The sequence below is a fragment of the Pogoniulus pusillus genome, chromosome 7 (genome assembly GCF_015220805.1).
Source record: "Pogoniulus pusillus isolate bPogPus1 chromosome 7, bPogPus1.pri, whole genome shotgun sequence".
NCBI classification, from domain to species: Eukaryota; Metazoa; Chordata; class Aves; order Piciformes; family Lybiidae; genus Pogoniulus; species Pogoniulus pusillus.
The window spans coordinates 12,857,994-12,880,744 of record NC_087270.1 but is presented as its reverse complement, the minus strand read 5'-3'; the positions used below and the strand labels follow the sequence as shown (position 1 = coordinate 12,880,744).

The 22,751-nt window shown below is 42.4% G+C and overlaps 1 protein-coding gene across 4 annotated transcripts in view; it reads left to right on the top strand.

Moving 5' to 3' along the window:
* Window positions 1–8,578: 8,578 nt before the first annotated feature.
* Window positions 8,579–22,751, top strand: part of MYT1L (myelin transcription factor 1 like) — a 322,031-nt gene continuing 307,858 nt past the window's right edge. For 2 of the 4 annotated variants that reach the window (XM_064145912.1, XM_064145913.1), the window contains exon 1: window positions 15,308–15,828. The gene's annotated coding sequence lies outside the window, so the exon portion shown is untranslated. Of the gene's footprint in view, window positions 8,694–15,307; window positions 15,829–22,751 lie in introns of those variants that run through there. The other 2 variants (XM_064145914.1, XM_064145931.1) reach the window with 2 other exon arrangements.

Below are 22,751 nucleotides of genomic sequence, written 5' to 3'. Positions count from 1 at the left end.
ACAAGGATCATCTGGTTCCAATCCCCTCTTGCCATGGGCAGGAACACCCAACCCTAGATCAGGCTAGCCAGAGCCTCATCCAGCCTGGCCTTAAACACCTCCAGGGATGGGACTTCAGCCACCTCCCTGAGCAACTCATTCCAGGCTCTCACCACTCATGGTGAAGAACTTTCTCCTCACATCCAGTCTGAACATACCCACCTTCAGCTTTGCTCTCTTCCTCCTAGTCCTGTCGCTACCTGATAGCCCTAAAAGTCCCTCTTCTTTTTTGTAGGCCCCCTTCAGATACTGGAAGGCCACAATAAGAGCCTTGATATCTTTAAGTCTTCTTAATTCAATACGTGAAACTTCTTTTTATTCACAAATTTGACTTTTTTTTTTCTGGGAAAAAAACCAAAACCAAACAAATTGTGGTCCCAAACCAGAACTTATGTACATAACAAGGCAACTTTAGGTTTTTTGCTTGGTTGGTTTGTTGGTATTTTTCTTTGCTTGGTTGGTTTGTTGTTAAATGTATTTCAAAATCTATCTTTTCCCATGCTGCTAGGATGTCTGCAAAAGGTGTATTCTCACTGATGTCCACGACAGTCTCCTCTTTTTGGCACTACTGTTTTATTCTTTTCTAAAGAGTTGTTTGGGTGAATTACCTACGTACTTCAAAATCATAGGGTATTAGGTACCCAGCTCTGCCTGACTACCCAAATTCTTAGGCTCTGCCTTTATAGAAGGTTATCTACATGATTAACTTCAATTCAGTAAAAACAAAGGCTATTTTTTTCCTCATATGTACTGAAATATGATCAGAGCACCACTTCATATGGTGCTGTCAGCATCTGTTCAACTATCATTCACACTATACAGAAAATATCAGGGTGAGTCCAAGGAACAGGATCCTCTGCAATTGAGAATTTACTGTTATTTTCATAGACTCAGAAAATCATAGAATCATTTTGATTGGAGAAGATCTCTAAGATCATGTAAGTCCAACCATTCTCTTCTCTGACTACCAAAGCTGGTGTTAAACCATGTTCTTCAGCACCACATCTCTACTTCTTTGAATAATCTACCTGGAAAGCCTGTATCGGTCTTTGAGAACCCTTTCAATAAAGAATTTTCTTCTCATATTCAACCTTAACCTTTTCTGGTGCAACTTGAAGCCATTTCCTCTTGTCCTGTCTCTTGTTACTAGGTAGAAGAGACCAGCACCCACCTCACTCCAGCCTCCTTTCAGGGAGTTTTAGAGAGCCAGAAGCCCTCCACTCAGCCTCCCTTTCTCCAGACTAAATAACCTCAATTCCTTCACCTGCTCCTCATAAGACCTGTTCTCCAGACCCTTCAGCAGCTTCACTGCCCTTCTCTGGATGTGCTGTAGAACTTCAATGCCTTTCTCACAGCGAGGGGGGTCCCTAAATTGAACCCAGGACTCCAAGTGTGCCCTTATCAGTACCAAGTCCTGATGGTCACACTATTGCTGAGCCAAGCTGTGATGCTGTTAGCCTTCTTGGCCACCTGGGCACACACTGTCTCATATTTGGCTGGCTGTCAATCAGCCCCCCAGCCTCTTTATTGTCCTGACAAAAGTTTCATAAATATATTTTTCATAAATATATTGTTTTTTTTTTCTTAAAGAGGTAGTGTATGAAGTAATCTGTTTTTTAAATGAAAATGTGCCTGGCTATATGGTCATTTTTTTCTGCTGAAAGTAGAAAAGCATTGATATCTTATGTAGGAGAGAAAGAGAAAAAAAAGATGCAAAATATGGCATAACTTTTCTGCTTTTACTTTTTAAAATTCCTTATTAAAAAGTAAATACAAATACCTAGCAAAAAAGTGCCTAGGGGGTGCACCTTAATTTGGTGTCAGACTGGTGCATTGGTCAGACAGTTGCACTGGGATTGCAGAAGTTTCTGGGAAGACCTATGGGGAAACCTGTGCCCTCCGAAGTAGCTGCTGAAAGATGGATGGCTGTCAGATAGCAGCTGAATCCACTGTTTAGAAAAATTAATCAGTTTTTAAAAGTATTAATGGTGAGATTAAAACATGCTTGTAGATGAATCTTTCTTCTGATTTAGGTGTCCTGAACTGTACTTGGCATCTTACAGCAAAATGAGATTGGAGAAACACATGCAATGGAGCCTGGAGAGCTATTCATCCCTCCATGAAATAGACATATCCTATCTGATCACTTTAATTTCCTTCAAGCAGTGCTGACTGTCTTGACCACATCTCCGCTGACTGTAATGGGACTTTAACCACCTATAGACATACGTCTTAACCTTGAAGTGAATCGTGCTATCAACTGCAGCTTTTACGGACAACTCAGTGGCATTTTCCTCCTCTATGCATTTCTCTGCAATCTTTTTGCTGTAATGCCTGTCCTATGCTCCATCCTGTTCTACTCTGCTGTTTCTCCCTTAATTTCTTCACATCTCCTTAGAAAACACATGTTGCATGAACTCTGTTCTCCTAAGTCATGTAAGTGGAAAAAAAAGGTGTTGGGAAGACCTGTAGAAAATAGAAGCAATGAGATATGTTCTAATCTTAAGTTTATGAATTATATCCCAAATTTTTCATTAGCTATACTGTATTTATTTGGTCACATTTAAGAGGTTTAAAACTTCAGATCCTATTTCTTGCCCATGTGCCTATCATCATTGCCTGAACATCTCCACTGTCTTTTTTTTTGAATGTTTCCTGTTTGGCCCAGTTGTAAATGTCTTTTGCTTCCCAGCACTATTCTCCTAAGAGCACTGTCATATTGTTCATTATCTGCTTGTCATCCTTCCCCTAGAATTCAACTATGACAATTTTAATTTGCCCTTATTTCTTATATATATGCATGAAATATCCCTTTTGGGTACCTTTAACTTTGTCTTTTTGCCATTTTGGATCTTCCATCATCCCTCATCTTTCTGTCTGTATTTCCTTCTATGAGTCGAGTTTTTAATCTTTCATTGTTATTTAGTGTTTGATGTACTGTTTGGGGCATGCTACTGTCTCTTCCCTGCAATCCTGCACTTTAATCCTGTCTCCATAACGTCCATATTAAGTTGTTTGTTTGCTTGTTTGTGATTTGTTGTTTTTCAGTTTGGTTGGTTTGGGGTTTTGGTTGGGGGTGTGTGTGTGTTTGTTTGCAGGGGAAGGTTTTTGTTTGTTTTGGGGGGTTGGCTTTTGGGTTTGTGGTTTTTTTTTGGGGGGGTGGGGGTGGGTGTTGTTCTTATTTTTCCCCCCCATTCAGGTGACTCTAATACATGAGTATTTTGCAGTGTCCATTTCTAACGATGCTAGAACTATGTCTACCCTGGGTGCACAGTCATCACCTAGCTCAACCAATTCTACTGCCAAGCAGGCCTTTTACTAACCTGACTGAGTCTGACTGGGTTGCAGATTGGACACAGTTTCCTTTCTGCCAGCTTGAAGCACAGGCAAAATTTACTTGCAACTCAACATACCTGCATGTAAACACTTTAAGGACATGAACAGTAGTTTTGAGCATTTAAGGCCAGAAAGACTGATGAAAAAATATTAGTCAGAGTCTTTTGCTAAATATCAGAAGTACTGCTCATATATTCACATGAAAGCTACAGTGTGAATATTCTGAAGCTGTCATCCTTGAGATACCTGCTATTTTAGGTACTTTCTCTCCCAAATGATGTTAAGTGTTCATATCACTAGACAGCAAAATGGTTTCCTTATGTGCATCTCCAAATGGAGAATGCTCAGCATAAGTGTATGAAGTCACCAGCGTTTTGTCTGGAACCAAGTGTTTAAATCCTGTGATTTCTTCCCCCATTTGTAATGGCTTTTGACATTTTGGACAGTGTATTTGAGGAAAAGAGATGCTTGGAGGCTAACAGCAAGCAGTTATTCAATATGAATATTCTAGGGGATTTCTGCACATATAGATGCACTTACAGATTTTTTTGCTCAGTGGTTCATGGGGAATACACATTATGCAGTTTTATATAAAACTTCACAGATGCAAGAGCAAAGCAGTGTACCACCACCTTACAGAATAGATTAAGAATATTTATGCCCCACTTTCCCATAAATTACTAGGTTTGAAACACTGTGAGACTGTGACAAGGTCTGATTGAAATAAAAGGATTTCTTTTCCGATGAGCCTTATGTATATTATGTTTTGACTGAGTTGTCTGGCTGAAGCACACTTAGAATCATAGAATTGTTTTGGTTGGAAAAGACCTTTAAGATCATTGAGTCCAACCATTATCTTACTCTACCAAGTCCAATGCTAAACCATTTCCTTAGCACAACATCTCTGTGTTGCATCTACTTATTAAGGTGTACTTCCACCATGTCCAGGTGCTGTGCTGGAGCAGTATTTGCAAGTTGTTTTTCTGAGTCTTATCAAAGTTATCTTTACATAGTAAAGCAGACTATGATCAGTAGTAACCTGCTGCATCCACTAAGTCACTAAGTTGGGAAAATATCAGGCATTATGACTGAACTGGCAAGACCTGTATGGATTGGGAAGGACTGTTCTTTAGATACTTTCATGCATGAATAGGTGGGGAGTGAGCTATTGAACTGGCCAGTATCTGCTAAATGCTTTGTTAGCACCATCTTTTCTGGTTAATCCTTGGGAAGAACTTAGTTAGCTACCCAGCCCAGGGTGCCCTTTCTCAGTTGGAGATTTTGTAGGAGCCAGCCATTAATGACTAGAGGGTTGCTCAATTTAAGATTGAAAAAGGAGTTATCCAGTAGACATATATTCAGTAAATGTTTGGGCTTAGTGGCTATCATAATGCCCTGGGCTGGTGTTTCTGGGCACGCTAAATGCCAGTGTTAGGAAAAGATAGAGAATATTAAGGAATTTAGGGATTAGTGGCACTGTAAGGGCTTTCTGTCCCTGGGAAACAGCCACTGTTCATTTTCACTGATACTAACAAATATAGCACGAGCCAGGCAGTAGCACACTAATACCTTCATGATGTGGAAATCTGCTTGCTTCCTAAGAAAACAGAAACATCCCTCCACACACACATTTTAGCATATAGCTTAGAGTTCAGACTGATTTCATACTCCAGGACAATAGTTGCACTGTGTGCTTAAACTTTTGCCTGTGATATTGTGTTGATCAGCCTAGTAAACAGTCTGCTGCTGGGACAGGGATATCCCTGGTAGCTCTTGAAAGCCTGGACATTATAAATGTACAGCAATTACACAGTGTTCACACAGCCTGAGTTTTCTGTTCACTAAGAAAAGGGTTAAAATTTAATATGGTTTGGGTTGGAGGAAGGGAAGTAAAAACAAAACTGGGCAGGATGTCTCTACGTGGAGAAACAGACAACAGTTAATTTGTGCTTCAAAATTCCAAACTGCCAAGGATAGGAAAAAAAAAAAAAAAAAGGCAGAAGGCAGCTAGTATAAATAATTGAAGCAGAGATTAGATAAATATTTGGGGAGGGAGTAGTGTGATGGTGTAAATGCAGATGTTTGTGGAGAAATGGACTTCTTAGTAGCCTGCCATATGGCAGTATTTTTAGGGTTTCAACCATATTTTGTCAGGCTTGCATAAGACTGAGCTGTAGAGCACAGGCTGGGATGTGGCTGTGCCGTGCAGTATAGTTTTATGATTCATTCATTTTCCCAGACTGGATTTCTCCAGAGTGGGTCCTGGCTTGGCATCCAGAGCCCTGCAGAGATCTACAGGACTAAGTGGAAGGAATATAAATGCTTCACTGGAGCCAGACTGGGGCTGGGGCAGTTGCTGTCAATACACTGAAGTTGAGATACATTGACAGGTTGGAGGGGGAGGTGTTCTGCAGTGCTGCAGATCCCAGGAATACCTTATCTTGGGAGCAGAGAATTAGGATTTTTTTGTACCTTCACCAACAGGGTTGTTTCTTGCTTCAGAAATAAACAGCTACATTAGGCAATCAACAGAGCCTGCTTTTGGTGTGTTTTTTTTTGTTTGTATGTTTGTTTGTTTGTTTGGGGGGGGGGCTGGTTGTTGGATTTTGGTTTGTTGAAAAGAGAAAAAAAACTCCCAATCTGTTTTAGTTTCAAGGAGTAGCTTTACACATTAATATATATAAAAAATAGTTAAAGGCTATAGGAAATTAATCTTGAAGTTAATCTTTGAAAAACTATTTGTCAACTGAGGGAAGGGGAACCAAGTGAGAAACTTCCATCAAAATTTTATATGTTCAGTGCATAATTTCTTACAAAGCTCTTAAAAATAAAGCTCTCATTAAGATACTCTTCTGAGCTCAGCAGTACTGACACACACATCAAAGGGCACAAGAGCTCTAATAATCTATCAATTAAACCCTTTTGATTTCTCGTGCCTTCTTTCCCTATGTTCACGTTGTTATCTTTTGCGATACGAATTGGCAACCTTCTGAAAACGGCACCGTGGGGTTCTGTGCCCTGTCAGCCTCTGTGGTAATCTGAGGGTGTCACCTGGTACCCCAGCCAGCCCAGCCTGCTGCTCTTGGAGACGGGGAAATGCAAGGTACCATTTGGTTTTTTTTTTAGCAGACTGTAAATGATTCCTGTTCTTTGCTCCACAGAACATCCGATGTGGTGCCCAATCGGCTGAGGAAGCTGCACAGACGTCAGTGTCTCTGTGTCTGTATATGTGTCTGCACAGCCAACTGCAGCTGGAACCTCCATTAGAGCAGCCCTATTGATTTCTGGTTGACGCTGCAGTAACAGGACTGGAGTGCAGGGCATGGGGAGTTAGTAGGGGGGAGAAAAAGACAGGGAGGAGGAAAAAAATCTTAGCGGCTTCAGAAACGAGAATGAACCAAAGGCGCATCAGGGTGTATGTGTATGTGTATATGTATATGTATATGTATATGTATATGTACAGCACATAAATGCATGTTTCCAGAGCTGTTTGCTTTAAAAAAACAGCCACCAAACCCAGCAATGAATATCCTCAGACAGAGCAATCCTGACACCTCACCAAGCAGCAACCTGACCGGGTTTAAGATCCTGTACTTGCAGGAATCGATGTTTTCTCGACCCTTTTTTTGCATGCCAAAGCTGTCTGCAAAATGTTTCTGTTCCATCAAAGGACTACGGGAGATGTGCCCTTTAAATGGCTCCTTCTCTATGCACGCACTTATCTACTTGAGAAAGGGCGGAGGGGGTTGTGGGATGGGGGGGGGGGGGGGGGGGGGGGCAGGGGGGTGTTGGGGTAGAAATACAGCTCACAGTCTGTCAGCCACGGCGCACAGAGCTCCAGGAAGTTGCTCTGCATTTACTGGCAGTCATTTTTTCTTGATGCATAATGCACAAGGTGCCATTGCAAGCTGAGGTGTAAAAACAGGGTGGGGAGGGGGCACAAAACTGATGTTTCTGGTAGTGACTGAGCTCTGCGCTTTCCTCTTCCTCTAAGATTTCTTTCCCAGCTAATATCTGGGAACAATTTATATCTGCATGTTAATATGTTGTCTTGGTATTTCAGCACATCTGCAAAGAAAATCCCTACAAAGCAAGTGTGCCTTTTCACAATTACTGCATGGCAGTCTGGCAAACTGTAGCTGTGAGCGGTATACAAGGAAAGGGGGGTGGGGGGGAGGGAACCCGCTCCACCCAGCAGTGGGATCTGTGGGGGAAGGGGCAACGCTAATACCTTTAAAAACCCGAAAGGCGGTAAGCCATTATTAGCAAAAGCTATATTGAGCATGCTTGCCAGACAGGCAGCGCAGCCCAGCTCTAGTTCCGCCCAGACATGTGCCTTGCCATTTTCATTTTAATCAGTCTGCTCAGGATGGCTGCTGATTCATTTTGCAGGATGGCCCCCCGGGAGCCAAGGTGGAAGCCTGAGGCGAGCTGCTATTGCATCAATGCAGCACTCCACATCAGACGTGGGGAGGGGAGGCGAAGCTTCAGCATCAGATCGAGTTCAAAATGCCAGCCTCGCTATTAAAAAAAAACCAACCAGCAACTCCCTCCCCCCGACCCCTTCCAACAAATAAAACCTCTATGGAAATAATAATAATTTTATTTTTTTTAAAGGGGAAGAAAACCCCAACACCTCCCTCCTCAAACCATTAAATAAAACACAATTAGCTGTGCAAAATCTCTTCCGCTCCTTCCTTCCCCTTGTAGCCTGGAATCGCTGGAGCTACCATTGCCTTTCACAGCTCCTCATTTAAAAAGAAAAAGAACACTCTCTATTTCTCTATTTACCTGATAACTAGCTGGGGGTGGGATACCTGATTTAGCTGGAGACTTTGATTTGTGGGATTGACAACCTTATTATGCAGTGAGCTTATTATTGATATTATTCTGCTCTCGGTTGCCATGACCACCTTGTGAGAGACATTCAATTTTCTCTCTTCCATCATCATTATCTATGAGGCCATCTGTTGTGGAAAATGAATTCAGCCTCATTTGCATGACTGATAAGCAAATTTTTTTTTTTTTTATCTATTTAACAGAAGGTCATATGCCGGGGATTTGGAGCTGGTGGAAAAAAAAAAAAAAAGTGGAGAAAAAAAAAAAGGCATCTCAAGAGGATGAGTGGGAGTGCGTGCATTAGAGGATGTGTGTGGAAGTAAAACAGATCCCTCAGGCCTGCTAGCCTATCCTACTGCATTTGTCATTCCTGCCAGGGCGACATTTTTTTTCCCCCTAAGCTTCTGCACACTAAAGAGAGTGAGAGCTTTCCCCCTGCAGTCTTCTTGAAGCCCCCCTGATTTTTTTACTCAGTGTTGGTGGGTGTATTTTAATATATATCTATATGGGGTTTTTCTTTTTGAGGTTTTTGTTGTTGGTTTTTTTTTTTTTGTTTGTTTGGTTGGTTTTGTTTGGTTTTTTTTTTTTTTGTGTTTTTTTTTTTAATTCCCTGGAATATGGGGTATCTTTTGAGTGTTCAGTGAAGAAAAAAGCAGCCTTTTCTGGGTCTCTGTGGTATGCTTCTTACTCCTTTCAAAGTTGTAGTAAGCCAGGGTGTTTCTTAACCATACTGAAATGTCTTGCTTGTGTTTAACTTGTAAATGGTTAACAGTGCAGGTGTGGACTATGTTTTGTGCAGGGTGGGGGTTGATGCTTGTAGCTAACTGGAAAGATTATCGTGATTTTTGCAGTCATTCTGTGGCTTGTACTTAAATGTCCATTGTTTGCTTAAGTTCTTCTGGCAGTACTGCTGTGCAGCTGAAATTGTGTTGTGCTGTAGAATAGATGTTCAAACTCCTAAAGTGTGTTTTTACTATGTGAACGCATAATGTTGCATGCATGAAGCATGTTGTTGTTTATATAAACTTGCTGCATGTTGGACGGTACTTGTTTGATATGCAGAACCCAAGACAAAAACTTCACAGACTGGAATGCTCAAAGACAGCTGAGTGCAAATAAATAAAAGAGTCTAAGATACAATGTTTTTACACTAAAATGATGTTTGAAAGCAGCAAATTTGTACCTTAAAAGGGCAACACTTTTATACAGGTAGCATTTTGAAAGAACACTATCTTATATGTTTTATAGCTATTACAGTTTGGTTTTTGAGAGAAAAAGCTTTGCAAATAAGAGATGGTTGGTGCAGTTCACTCTCCAGAAACGTTGCAGTCGATACTTTAGTTCTGAAATAGTTAAGTATGACTGGAGTTCCTGTAGCACAATTTTGTTGATCTTAATTTAGTGCTAACAGTACCTGAGGAGTATAAAAGAAAATTACTTAGTGAAAAAGAACTGACTTATTCTCTTATGGGAGAGATGTTATACAGGCTAGAGGGTTTTTAAATTTGTCACTAACAAAGATTAAACTGAATGGACCAAAAGCTTTCCATTTGCTTCTGAGTACTGACCAACTCAGAAGTCCACAGCCTTATTCAGGCAAAGTATTTTTAAATGTTCATTTCTTTTCTGCAAAAGCAGTGTGTGCATAAAAGTAGAGTTTCTACATGCAAAATGCTTTGTGTGTTTGACAACACTCTTTTCAAAGACTGTCTTTCTTGCAAATAAATACTTAGAGATTTTTCTTCATCATCTATGGGGAATCTCTTTTTTTTCCTTTCCTTTTTTTATTTTTTTTTCTCTGCTGCATAATTTGCAAGGGATGAATAGTAGTGGGTGCTGAATTTCAGGTGGACAGAAGTTTCACTTTTATTGAGGGCAGCTAGAGATGAGACTCTGACTTGTCTGCATTAAGTACTTTAGTCTAAATTACTTGATTAAAATTCCTCTTTATTTATTTCTTCCCCCTCCCTCTCCCTCTCTTTATTTTAGAAAGAACTCCACAGTAGATTGAGCATGAACTTGGATGATAATCTATTGCTAACAGTTGCTTATAGGGGACTCTTTTCTCCTACCCTTCTTATTTCAAAAGGAGTATCTTTCTTGTTAGATTTTTTAAAAGGACTGAGATTTAATGCTCTTTGGGCACCCATCATGTTTACCAAGACTGTTGGAATTTGCAATGGAAGTTGGATCACAGAACTAATTTTTCACTTGAAGTTCAGTGCATCTCCAGTGTCTGGGGTGGGCAGTATGAAACAGTGTTTTTTCTCCATGGACTTCAGTGAGAAGTAAGGGGATGCTGTGTGTTAGCAGGCTGTCTTACAGCATGCAAAGGTTGAGGTCTCCCTCTTATCCCCTCCTCCCCCCTCCACTCGAGCTGTCAGCATCTTCCAAGGGCTGCTGAATAAACCCTGGCAAACTTCAGGAAAAGCCTAACGGATAACACCACTGATTCCCTTCTTCTGCCCCCCAAAAGTTAATTACCGAGCTTGGCTGGATTCCTCCCTGCCACCCTGACATTTGACTGCTGCTAATTCGCTGATTAATCTCATTAATGTGATTATAGCAGGCTTTGGAGCTTGGCTGCCATTGTTCTGCAGGCACCGCCATTCAGCCTGTGCACCCACCGCCTCCCCCCCTCTCTGCCGGTTAGCACCGGGAGCTGTCCGCGCTGCTCAGTACCGAAGCTGCCTGGTCCGTTCAGCACCAGGAGCTATTCGCGCTGTTCAGCACGGGGAGCTGTCTGCCCTGCCCAGCACCGGGAGCCGTGTTTCCGAGCCTCCCAGCTCCCTGCCGCTTTCCGGCGATGGCCAAAGGACATGTTTCCGTCGCCTTCATGGCTCTGCATGTTGAGGTACAAGCAAGAGAGAGCTCTGTGCCTCCTGCCTAAGCAGGGGGACGCTGGCTGTGGCACAACACCAAACCTCTGTGTTAAAAGACTTCTATCTTCACTGGCATTTTGTGTTCTCAAAGAGGTCCATAGGGCAGCATTGTTTGAATAGAGGCACTTTCTTAACTCTCAGATCATAAGGGACATTGCATGTGTTGCCATACCCAGGCAGACTTTTGCCTTCTAGTGAAAAAGCACTTTGTTGAGCTCAGATACTTTCGTTTATCTCTACCCATCCCCCCCTTTTGTTTTTTAACAAATAACTGACATGTGCAACACACCACCTCAAAATTACTGTTGTCCTCACCAATATTGCTGTGCCCATGATCTTTTCTGCACCTGCCCTGCAAATCCTCATTTTCTGGAGTCTGACATCAGGAAACACTTTATTGACTGATGCTTGGTCTGGAAGACCTTTTTAAAGGTTTCATTATACATATTAATGACTTTTTCAGTATTTTCTGTTCAACTTTGCAGGTTCAGCCATTTTAAATAAGAGATCAGAGTAGGAATAACCTCTTTAAAGTAAGTCACTTCACACAATATTAGGGCACAATCTCTTCTGCCCTGTTTGGTGTTTTGGCTTTTATTATCTGGAAGTTACACTGTTATCATTAGTAACTGCCAACTGCACATGCTCAGTAACTTCCTCCTCCTCCCTCCCCTCAGCCCCCCCCCCCCCAATATTCTTTCTTGCATTTGTATTCTTTATGAATGTGACCCTATACTGGAAACCAAAGCCACACATTAAACTTTCTTGTGTGGGGGATTTGCCAGGATGAGCACTGAACTGCTGCAAATCACTAAATTAAAAAGAATTATAAGACAAAGTGTCCTGCTGAGGAAAATGTGGGATCTGGCAAAGAATATTGTGCATTTTTAAAGTTGTGACTGTACTAAATGCCTGTGAAATCTCTCCAGCGATTGTGATTTGTGGATTAATAAGAATTTATACTCAAAACTGACAAAGACTAAGAAAATCTATTGGGTTCTACTATAACTTTGACTTCCAGGCAGTTTTTCCATAACTGATACCATATTCCTAACAGGGATTCCTGTTTACTTTTAATTTCCTTTTCTTCCCATTCCTTTCCCACCCAAAATCAAAAGCCCAGTGAGTACTGTCTCCCTGACTGCTTTAGAGAACTATACATTTAAACAATGTATAAAATAGGACTGTATAGGAACAGGTTTTAACAGTGACAGCCACAATATGCAGGCCAATTAAGGCTGCTTGTTAGAGGATATATTCTTGTAATGCTCCTGTCAGGCTGAAATTGCACTCACTTACTGACAGTAGAGGATTCATCTGATGTTTGAATTCTGTTTTCTATGTTTCTCTAATGTTTCAAGTCCTTTTAGAAACTGTTTCCAGTGAGAAAGGAAAAGAAATGGAAGGTTTTCAAGCCTACTTTACCTGAAATTTGCTAACTTGGTGAACTTAACCTTCAGGAAAAATCCCGTGCTCTCATTAACATTGCTTAAACATGATCTGCATCTCCCTTTCCCCATGGATAATGTATGTTGATGAGACACAGGCTGGAAGGGAGGGAGAGGTGGGGTGGGAGGGGACAGAATCCAACCCACAACATTAAACCCATACTCTAATGTCTTGTAGAGGATAATTAGGCCATTGAATCACCAGTCTTCCAAATATTTTATTTTTGCACGGGTCTTTTTGTAAATGTTTCTAGTTGATGCAGTCTTCCCCCCTCTGTACCTCAGTCTGGTAAAGGATTTATATACATTCTGCCCCAATTAAAGCAAGTATTGTTTTTGTCTTAGGTGGGAGAAGCAATGGGCCATTTCTTTGTGTCATCCTTAAGGCTGGAGAAGATGATGACTTTTTTGGTCTCAGTTAAATCACCTTCATAAAGTTTACAAATGCCTGCCATGATACATGTGCCACAGAGTTGCCTTCACTGTCTCACCAAGGCTCACCAGGATCTAACATAAGGACAGCAGCTTTAGCAGAGGAAAAAGCCAAGCCTTGGTTTTTAAAATGTGAATACAGTCATCCAAAGGTTTTGCATGTAAACTTTAGGTTAGAAAGCAATGAGATTTAGCTATCAGGTTTTAGGTACCCCTGCACATTTTGTAACGAGCCCTTTCACCACCAGATGTGCGTACACTTCTCAGGCTGCACCGATTTGGGTGGAAAAAACCAAACTGACATGCCCTCACTATGGCACAAACATAGCAGCCCTCCTTTCCTTGCTGCAAGGAGGCTCTTCTCCCTGTAGGCCTGCTCCACACACACTCCCGCCCCCCATCGCCACTACCATCACCCCCCGTGCTCTCCATGGTGCCCTCCCCACTCTCGCCTGCACCTGCGTCCCGGTCGTGGCTCTGCTCCCCAGAGCTCCACACCTCGGCCTCCGGAGAGCCCTGCCAGTGCGGGGAGATGTAATCAGAGATGACAGAGAAAAATTAAGGGGAAAAAACCCCACCCAACACAACACCCAAACCACGAGCGAGGTGGAGATGGGGGGCGGGGGAAGAGACACGTAAGTCTTTCTTTTTTTTTTTTTTTTCCCAGGGAAACGCTGCGTCTTCCACCAAAATTATAGCAGCCGTGAGGGCTTAGCTATTGTTAGCCCCTTTCCCAGCGGGCTGCCTCTTCTCTGAATTCCTGTGTCCAAACTTCCCCCCACAAAATCCCCTCTGTCGCCATCGGAGAGCAGCTGTGCAGCTGCCCTGATGGCTGTGAACGTGAAGAGCTGATGACAGGGAGATTCGCCGTAACTTCAGCCCGCAGTGTGATTCTTGTCAGGGATGAACGGGAAGGGAAGGGTCACCTCTACATCCCAGACGTGCCTGGTCTCCACACGTCAGGCAGCTGGCTCAGGAGACATTACCTTCCAGGGCTGGAGGAGGGTGTTTCTTGTGACTTTGGGGTCTGCCCGCAGTGCCCTGCCCGCACCCGGCATTACCGCGCAGGGCAAGCGAGGCAGGGGAGGGTGTGGTTGGAGGAGGGGGCTGCAGCAGCACAATGGCAATAAGGAGGGCAAGGGAACCGGGTGTGTGTATAGGGCGGCTGGATGCGTGTGCTGGCCAGGCTCCTTCCCAGAGGAAAAGAAACCTTTCCTGCGGGAATGAGCGCTGAGGGCAGGCAGCGCCAGGGCACAGCAGAGCTGAGTAGGCGGGGGTGTGCTGAGCCGTGCCAGTGCGGGGGGAAGGGGGAGGGGGGGGGGGGGTGCCGCCGCCTCCGCCTAAAGATCACAGCCTGTCACGCTGCTATCGAAATGACATTTCGGGGACGGGTTTCAGCCGAGTGAATCCCCGCTGGCAAAGCCTCTCCCGTCGCAGGGGCATCCGGCTTGCCCGGGGGCAAACCCCGCAGGGAAGGCTGCTCGGGGGCGGGCGGAAAAGCCTCTGTCACCGCGCTGTAAGGCGATGGGGTGCCTCTTCCCGGTCGTTGTCTCGGTGACATGCTTTAGTAACGCGGTCCCTGGGCTAAACGCAGGCAGCGAGAAAGCCGCAAAATCCACGTTAAATTGCTGGGGACAAACGCCGAGAACGAGGCACAGGGAAACCTGGCTTTTGGTTGGTGTTTGGGTTGGTGATCGCTCAGAGCCGAGCCCCTTAGGCTGCTCATGGTGAGAGGATGCTCATCTTTTCCTCTGCGAACAGCTCTTTTGTTTCAGAGGGGAGAAGATGGTGTGAGCAGGTAAAGCGAGAGAGGTTTCAGCACTCCCGGTGATGAATTAACTCTATAAACCCTGGCAGGCACGGTGCTCGGGCGGCAAAACAGTGATGATTTTAAATCATTATTTTATGTTAAAGACACGTTTAGAAGCCTGATTATTGTGCGCTTTTTGGTGCTTATGTGTGTGCGCTGTTCTATAAGGGAGACACCATTTTCCTCTGGAATCTTTTCAGCCTCCCCCCTCCCGGGTGGAGTTTTATTTTGCCTCTCTATTCGGTGCAATACGGCTCCGTCGCGGAGCCCCAAGGCCACCGGGGAGCCCGGTCCCGGGGTGGCGGGAGGGGTGGGGAGGGCGGGGAGCCCGGTCCCGGGGTGGCGGGAGGGCTCGGAGCTCGGCCCCAGCCCTGCCCGCCTCCTGCCGCCCCGCCGGGGCTGGGCCTGCGCGGCAGGGCCGGCAGCATGGAGCTGCGTGGAGCTGCTTAAAGGATGCGGGGCTGAGGAGGGCGGTAAGTCAGCGATCAGCTGCGGATGCTGGTGTGCGGCAGAGATGTGGTGCTGAGGGGACCGGGGCTTGCTGCCTGCTATGCTGCCTCCTTAAATGGAGCTTACAGCTGATCCAGCAGAGCTGCACGCATGCCCGTCTCCTCTGCCTTCAGCGGGAGCAACTGATTAATTTCTGCCTCCCATTTTCAGGCCCGTCAGTTTGCCTGTCTGAAAGCATTTTTATGACTTTTTGTCCATGTGGCAAAATAATTAGCATACAGATGAGAAGGGATCCTGCCTCTTGAGCCTCCGTTGCAGGAGAAGATGTGCAGTGCAAAGTTGATTGGATGAATGGAGAACAAATGGTGGGCGTTCAAAAGCATTAGGAGAGTTTTGTTGTGGTGGAACGGGTCTGTCGGTTTTTCGGGGTGAATCTCCTAAGATGGAAGGCAGGGTGGCTGGTACTGAGACGACGGCTTGATAGACCGTGGCCTACTTGAAGGTGCCGCGTTTGGACTGCATGCATAGATCATTCCTTTGGACTACTTTGGGTTTGCAGTTCGACAGCTTTACCTTTGGTGTTCTCTTCAAGGTAAATATGTCCTTTTCTCAGCGTTGTTGCTTGCAGGGCACTTTGCTGGTGTTCACAAACTGATGGAAAGTTCCAACTCTTTGGGCAGTTAACAAAGGAAAAGCTAGGGTTTGTACTTCCACCCCAGCTCCTCAACACATCCTCTTGTGCATAGAGCTGGAGGAGGCTGAACAGCTCAGGGCCCGATCCTGCTTTCCCTGAAGTCAACAGGGAGTTTGACATTGCTTCTAGTGGAAGCAGGATCAAGCTCTCACTGCTTGTTGTTTTAATAACGAAATGTCAGGTTTCTGCTTCTTATTTTCCGGAACAATGTGGGCAGACTTGTAAAATTAGCAACTACTGTTGCCATGAAAGCCCAGATGTGATTCAGTTTGAATTGGTGGGGTATGCATTTTCTTGGCTGAAAGAGGAAAGAAAAAGATAATGCTTATTTAACACAAACTCAACAGTAATGCTAAAATCTGAAGTTATTGATTGACAAATTAGGACTGATTCTCTCAGCTCCAGATCTCTCCATTATACTTGTATCCTTAGAAAGGCTTCTTTATTGAGAGGAGAAAACAAAAGAGGAAAATAAACAATCTTGGAATTACAGATTTTGTTGCCAGATGATAACACTGAGTCAGATTGGAATTCCACTTCTTGAACAGAGCATCCATAGATGGGCAATTCTTATATAATTCTGATGCTGTGTATAAAATGGGGGGGGGGGGGGGGGGGGCAGGAAGGTGTGGGGTGTGTTTAACATTTAGTTGCATTTCCTTTATTTTTCATATTGTCATTTACGAGTATTTTTTATACCATTTCAATGATTCTTCATCCCCTTAAAAATGGAGATTTTCATTTTAACTGACCTAATTTTGAAACTGCAGTTAAGGTTGGGATTAAGTAGAAATTATTATCCTTTAATTGTCTTTACATAGTTTTTGTGACTATTGTAGAGCAGTTTAAGGAATGATTTGCTTTAATTTGAGAGGTGTGGGTGGGTTTTGTTACCTTTAATTCTGTTGTTTTGAAGAAAATCAGCATGCAATTCCAGACGACATTTAGTTTTTGCCTCTCTCTTTTCTTTTTTGAATTGACATTTCTGGCTTGTGCGATAGTTTATCTTTGAAAAATTACCACACAAATAAAAGTCATCGTCATGTCACTGCAAACAAACAAACAAAAAAATAACATTGCAACAAACTGTTAACCCTTAGTAGGCAGTTAGCAGGAACTCTTGATGATTTATCAGATTTCTTCAAGTTTGGAATGATAAGGTTAAACTTGGTTGCTGTGGTGTAGTCTGGTGAATATATTATGTTTGTACTTGTTTGCAATGTGACACATTTAAAAACAATGAAGATGGCAATATAACACTCCTTACACCAGAAATACAGAGTGATGCAAGACGGTGCAATAAACCAGGATTTTCACTGGAAAAGAAAAAAGTAATGATTATATCTTTTAAAAAACTACAACTGTTTATCAAGTGAAACAAAGGGAAATGCAAACATGCTGAGTAAAGGCAGAATTTGGTACTTTTAAAACTAATTAAAAAGTAGATTCAATTTTGTATGTATTTTGCAGCCTGAACTTTCTGAACAGTGAATGTTTCCCCCCCCCCCCCCCCCCCCCCCCCAATTATTTTAACCAGCAAGGACAATAGTTAAATCCTAAACATTTGCAGTGGTTTCTTTGTTTTAAATGGGAAATAGTGATATGCCTGCATTTTCAAAAAAAGGCATCACTTCTGTTGTAGAGTAGTTCTTAGCTCTTAGTATGACTTTGTTGTTTTACTCTACAGTCTTGTATTTTATATAGTAGAGAATTGAGCAACTGTGTGTTTGGAGACAAAGACAATTAGAAAAGGAGTCACTTCACTGTATTCAGAGGGGTATTATTTCTCCAGTTTTGTTAAAGAGCATTTTGAAGAGTATTTTTTTTGTTTGGTTTGGTTTGGTTTTCTTTTCCTGACATCTTCTATTATGTTTAATTGTTGTGTTGAGGATATGCAAAGGGGTGTTTTGATTCCATACATATATTTGCAGGGACTTATGCAGCAATTTATTAGCTAGAAACTTTGTCATATGAATGGTAAAACCCCCCATACTGTTTTGAAAACTGTTCTTCTGCACCATTCAGGCTTTTGTGTGGACACCCAAAGAACAGAAATATAATTTCTACCCGTCGGCATTTCCCTGGGAAATCAGTATGGGCATTTCTTTTTAAGTGCATTGCAAGAGCCCAATTATAAAACAAAGTTCTCCATGTTAGAGCATATTTCTCTATCAACTGTGAGCACAGTCATTGTCTTGCTGAGAGATTTGGTGGTGGAAAAGTACTTTGCTACTCAATACCTATCCAACCCTGAATATCCTTATGGAAATACCAAATTTAATATCAATATGCCTGAACTTGGTAAGCATTTGCATCATGTTGATCAACTTTCAATAAATATATGAAGTTCTTCATAGTATAATACAGGAAAACTTTATGGGTATAGATTACTTACTGACCTTTACTTTCTCACAAGAAGAGTGAGGAGAAATCCTAGTCTCGTTATCAATGATGTTTTAAACAGAAGTGCAGCCAGATTTCTGTGGAATGAAAATGAGCACTGACCAAATAGCATCATCTTCTTCACATATCCTAGATTAAAAAGTCACAAGGAGAGCAAATCAAAGCTTTTGTAGGCTGTTGACAAAGATTATCTCTTTAGAATCCTTCACATTATTTTGCTTTGATTACAACCACTGTGCCTGTTTTAGCTGTAGAGGAAAAAAAGCATCAAAATGGAATGAAATTGAAATGAAGAGGAAACGGCTTGTGTTGGGAGGGGGAGTAGGATGTGGAGACAGACAGCCCAAAACCACAATAGGATTTTTGATCCCTTAAAAGGGATCATACTTTGAGTCAGGAAAACAGTAAACATTAGTATTAGATTGGATTTAAAATCTGCTCCCAGATCAGCTTTGCAGTGTATATACTAGTTCAATATGTTTGCACTGAAGCTGCAGATGTGGAACAGCCACTGGGTGATGAAACCAGCCAACTTGGCTGTGGAAATAACCCGGGTTGTGGGGTGCCCCGTAGACATCCATCACATCAGGTCTGGTAGGGGACTGTCTGATAGGTTGTAAATACAAAGAAATCAATGTTGTGTCTTCCAGTGGCCCTTTTGGTTTGCAGAAACTCCCAGCTGCCTAATGTATCTGGGCAATTGCTTTCAGAAACCAGTTTCCTTCAGGATAAATTTTATGTGTCTTGAGGATCCATCAGAACCAGATTGATTCTAGCCCTGCACCAGGCAAACTCATCAACATCTGTAAGATCCCAGGTTTTCAACCAAACCAGCATTGGGATCTGTTATTTCATGAAGTACTAAAAGTCTGTGTATACGGTACCTTATGTCAGCTTGACATTTTTTTTAATCAGGAAGGTAATTAAAAAAGGTATGGTATACCACTGATGTGTAATCACTTGACATAACTTCAGCTGGTTCAGTCTGAACCCAGCAAGTGATGTCCATCACCAGGAGCAATGGTGAAGAGAATCAGTAAAACACAGTAATTTTTTACAAGGATGTTTTCATGATAGTTTTGAAGAAGACTGCTGGTTTATTTCTGCTTTGCATGAGGCTGCTCCTGACCCCAGAAGAAAAAGGCAGCCATGAGCATTGTATCAGACACGTAATATTTTTCAATTGAGTGATAGGCCAAACATATTTCTCCTATAGTTCTGGTAAAATCAAAAGAAATAGTCTCCTCACTTTCTTGTGGTTTTGTGATTAACAGAATTGTTTACAGATAGGATTTAAGGGAGGGTATAGCAGCCGTTCAAAAGAGCCTTTCGACTGCTCACTGAATGGCTGTTTTTTCCAGTTGCTCTGGTGATGTTTCACACACACATCACACCCACCCCCCCCCCCCCCCCCCCCCCCCAACTCTCCCTGATAGAAATGATGGTAGTTACTTGAAAGATGTAATGCCACAGTTTTGATACTGCATAGCAATAGCTTGCTTGCTTTTTCCGAGGGAAATTCCCTTTTCTTCTTCTGTCTCTAGCCAATACTGGAGGATATTACCAAGGGAATAAAATTTTATGCCTAATTTTAGTGTTCCTCTGCCTAATGTGGTGTGAATAAGTACCATGTTACAGCATTTAACCTATTCCATCTTTGTCACTTCCTGAAAGGTTTCAAACAAAATAGCCAAAATGAAGAAAAAAGAGAGATCCAAGGTTTGTTATGAGGGTAAACTGGAGGGACTGCTTGTGCCTTCTCTTGAAGGAGATGCTCTGACATTCCTTCCAGTGCTGCAGCAGGGCATTCTCTGGCGTAAGGAATACCTTTGTAAGGGGTTCCCCAGGCCTCTTGTGGTACCATGAGTCAGTGCTTCATCACTTTATTTATTATCTCCCTCCCCCAAATTAGATGCTAAATCAAACGTCTGAAATTCCAGCTGTGTCAATCTGTTTTAGTAGCATTTTCAGAGATCCTAGCAATTCCTCTGTTGTCTGAATAGGAAAATACCCATGTTTAGATATGGAAGTGTGTTTGTAACAACCTTGCATGTATTGTGTCTGTCATACCCCATGCGTAAATGTTCAGGATTGGTTTTTTTTTTTTAGTTATGTGCATATTTAGGAAGAAATAAAACTGCTTTTATGTCATAGAAAATGATAAGGTTAAGTGCAGGGCTTTATTTTCTCTGTATCTTTTCTAGCACTGCTGGTATGTAGAAGTCAAGTTGTTATGAATTCAGAATGGTGTTTATGCACTGTCTTGGTTATGCAGCATAGTTTGATTTAATAATCCACAAAACCAAACTTCTTGAATCCTACAAAGCTGTGTTTTTTCAGCAGGTACACACACAAAGTCCATCCCAGGTACTTGTTGGGAAGGACCCAGAGTGTATGCAGATCACGTGAAACTAACTCAGACATTGAAAAAAAATCCAGCTGTGGCAAGATTCATGCATAGGTGGTATGTTGCTTGTTGACTAAGAAAAAGAAATTAAGTTCATTAAGGTTTTCATAATCCTCTGATGCTTTGGCATCCTCCCATTCTCAAACTCTACTTTTCATCAAACTCTAGATTTCATGACTTCCAGTGATGAAAAAACCCACATTTTTCTCAACCTTTTAAAACATTCTGTGTGTTTGGATCTATTATTATGTGTGGAGTTACTGGACCTCTGTATTCCAGCAAAGTAGCATACTTATTCCTCAAGGGTCACAGGCACAGGCCAGCTGCAGCATCCTCAAAAGAACTGAGGTGATTTTTTTGGACACTGCAAGTAGAAGATGCAGAGGCTGTGATGAGAGGAATGAGTAACAATGCCACAGCAAGGAAAAAGAATCAAATATAGGATTGAAAGGAAACTGCCAATGGAAAGAAATGAGGTTCTATTGACAAGTATACGGAGTTTGATGCTAAAGAAAAGTAGAAGTCCATGACCACTGGACACATGATCTCCGAAAAGAGGAGAAAAAGAACCTCAGAAATGGATATTAATAACAAGCTTGTGGAGAAGGGGTACACAAAGAAGTCAGGAGGTATCCTTAGATGGAAGTCAGGAGTACCTCATGAACCGAAAAGGAAGCTCAGGTAGGTTTATTTGCTTATGCTATTTCTATTGATCTGTTTTATGTCGTTCTTATTTTTTTTAAACTTCTTTTTACAGTTCCAAGAACTCATGCCTCCTCTTCAGTGCTTCCATCCCTCTTTTAGAATAGTGAGGGCAGGAAACAAAGAAAATGCCTTTTAAATAGCCAGCTTATTTAAACAGTAGCCCTATGAGCACTGCCAATCATAAATTAGCAACAACAACAAAAAAAAGAGAACAGACCACACCCAGTATTCCTAATTCTGTGTTGAGTATACATAAATGTATCTGGATGTCTAGAATTTCTGTGACTAAATATCAGTTCTTTGCATAAGGGGCAAACCCAATGGCATGGAAGCACATACCTTAGGATGTCATCAAACCAGATGGGAAACACAAGATGGCAAGCGGTCTTGTAACTGGTTGCCAAAATTGTGTTTTCTGTGAATAAAAACACAGACATGCAGCATGAGCTTTCTATACGTGTAGTCCCTGGCTTTCTGAGAGGAAACTGATTCTAAGCATTTTCTGCAGGAAGAGTAGAGGCCTTTTTTTGCTGGTTTAGAGAACCAGCTCACTGTAGCAAACAGTGGCAGCTATCCATTCCCAGTTGCGGATCTTCAGGTTGATTGTTGCGTGAACATCCCCTTTTTCCTTCAGGAAGCTGTCAGTATTTTTCAGCATATAGTCTTTAAACTGTGAGAGTGAGTGCCTAGGAAGGCCTGGTTTAATTCTTCTACAGTGAGTTCTACAGCCTCACCTTTACCAGCCCTGAAGAAGTGCTTGTTGCAGAAAGGTGTCTGGGTGAGCTCTAGCTGCTCTGAAGAACCTTCTCCAGGGTTTCTGCATTTTACAGACAAATCATTGCATGTTCAGTCCTAGTCACGGGCCATGTTTTTACAGCCAATATATATGGTAGTCCATAACTGGTATGCCAACTATTCAAAAGGTGATAGACTTACAGTAGTCATCACTGATGAATTTTCAGAACTGCCCACCATGAATCTGACCCATTTCATACTTAATGAGAAAAAAAAGATGTGGGAAAATGATGGACTTTTTTTTTTTATCTATGACCTTTCCAATCTAACAATGCCTTTTTTGTTTTGTTGTACTTATCAGTGACCTTGTCTGAGAAGGAGCAGATGATGATTAGAAGAAAGAAAAGAAAGAAAAGGGTATATCTTTTTCGTAGGTCTGTTTGGCCTCTGTGACACAACACGCTGGAGAAAAGACACACTTGAATAGTTTACCTTGAAGACTGAGCATCCTGATTTAGCAAACACAGACACTGCAAAGCAGTCTGGAACAAAATACCCAGTCATTTCACTG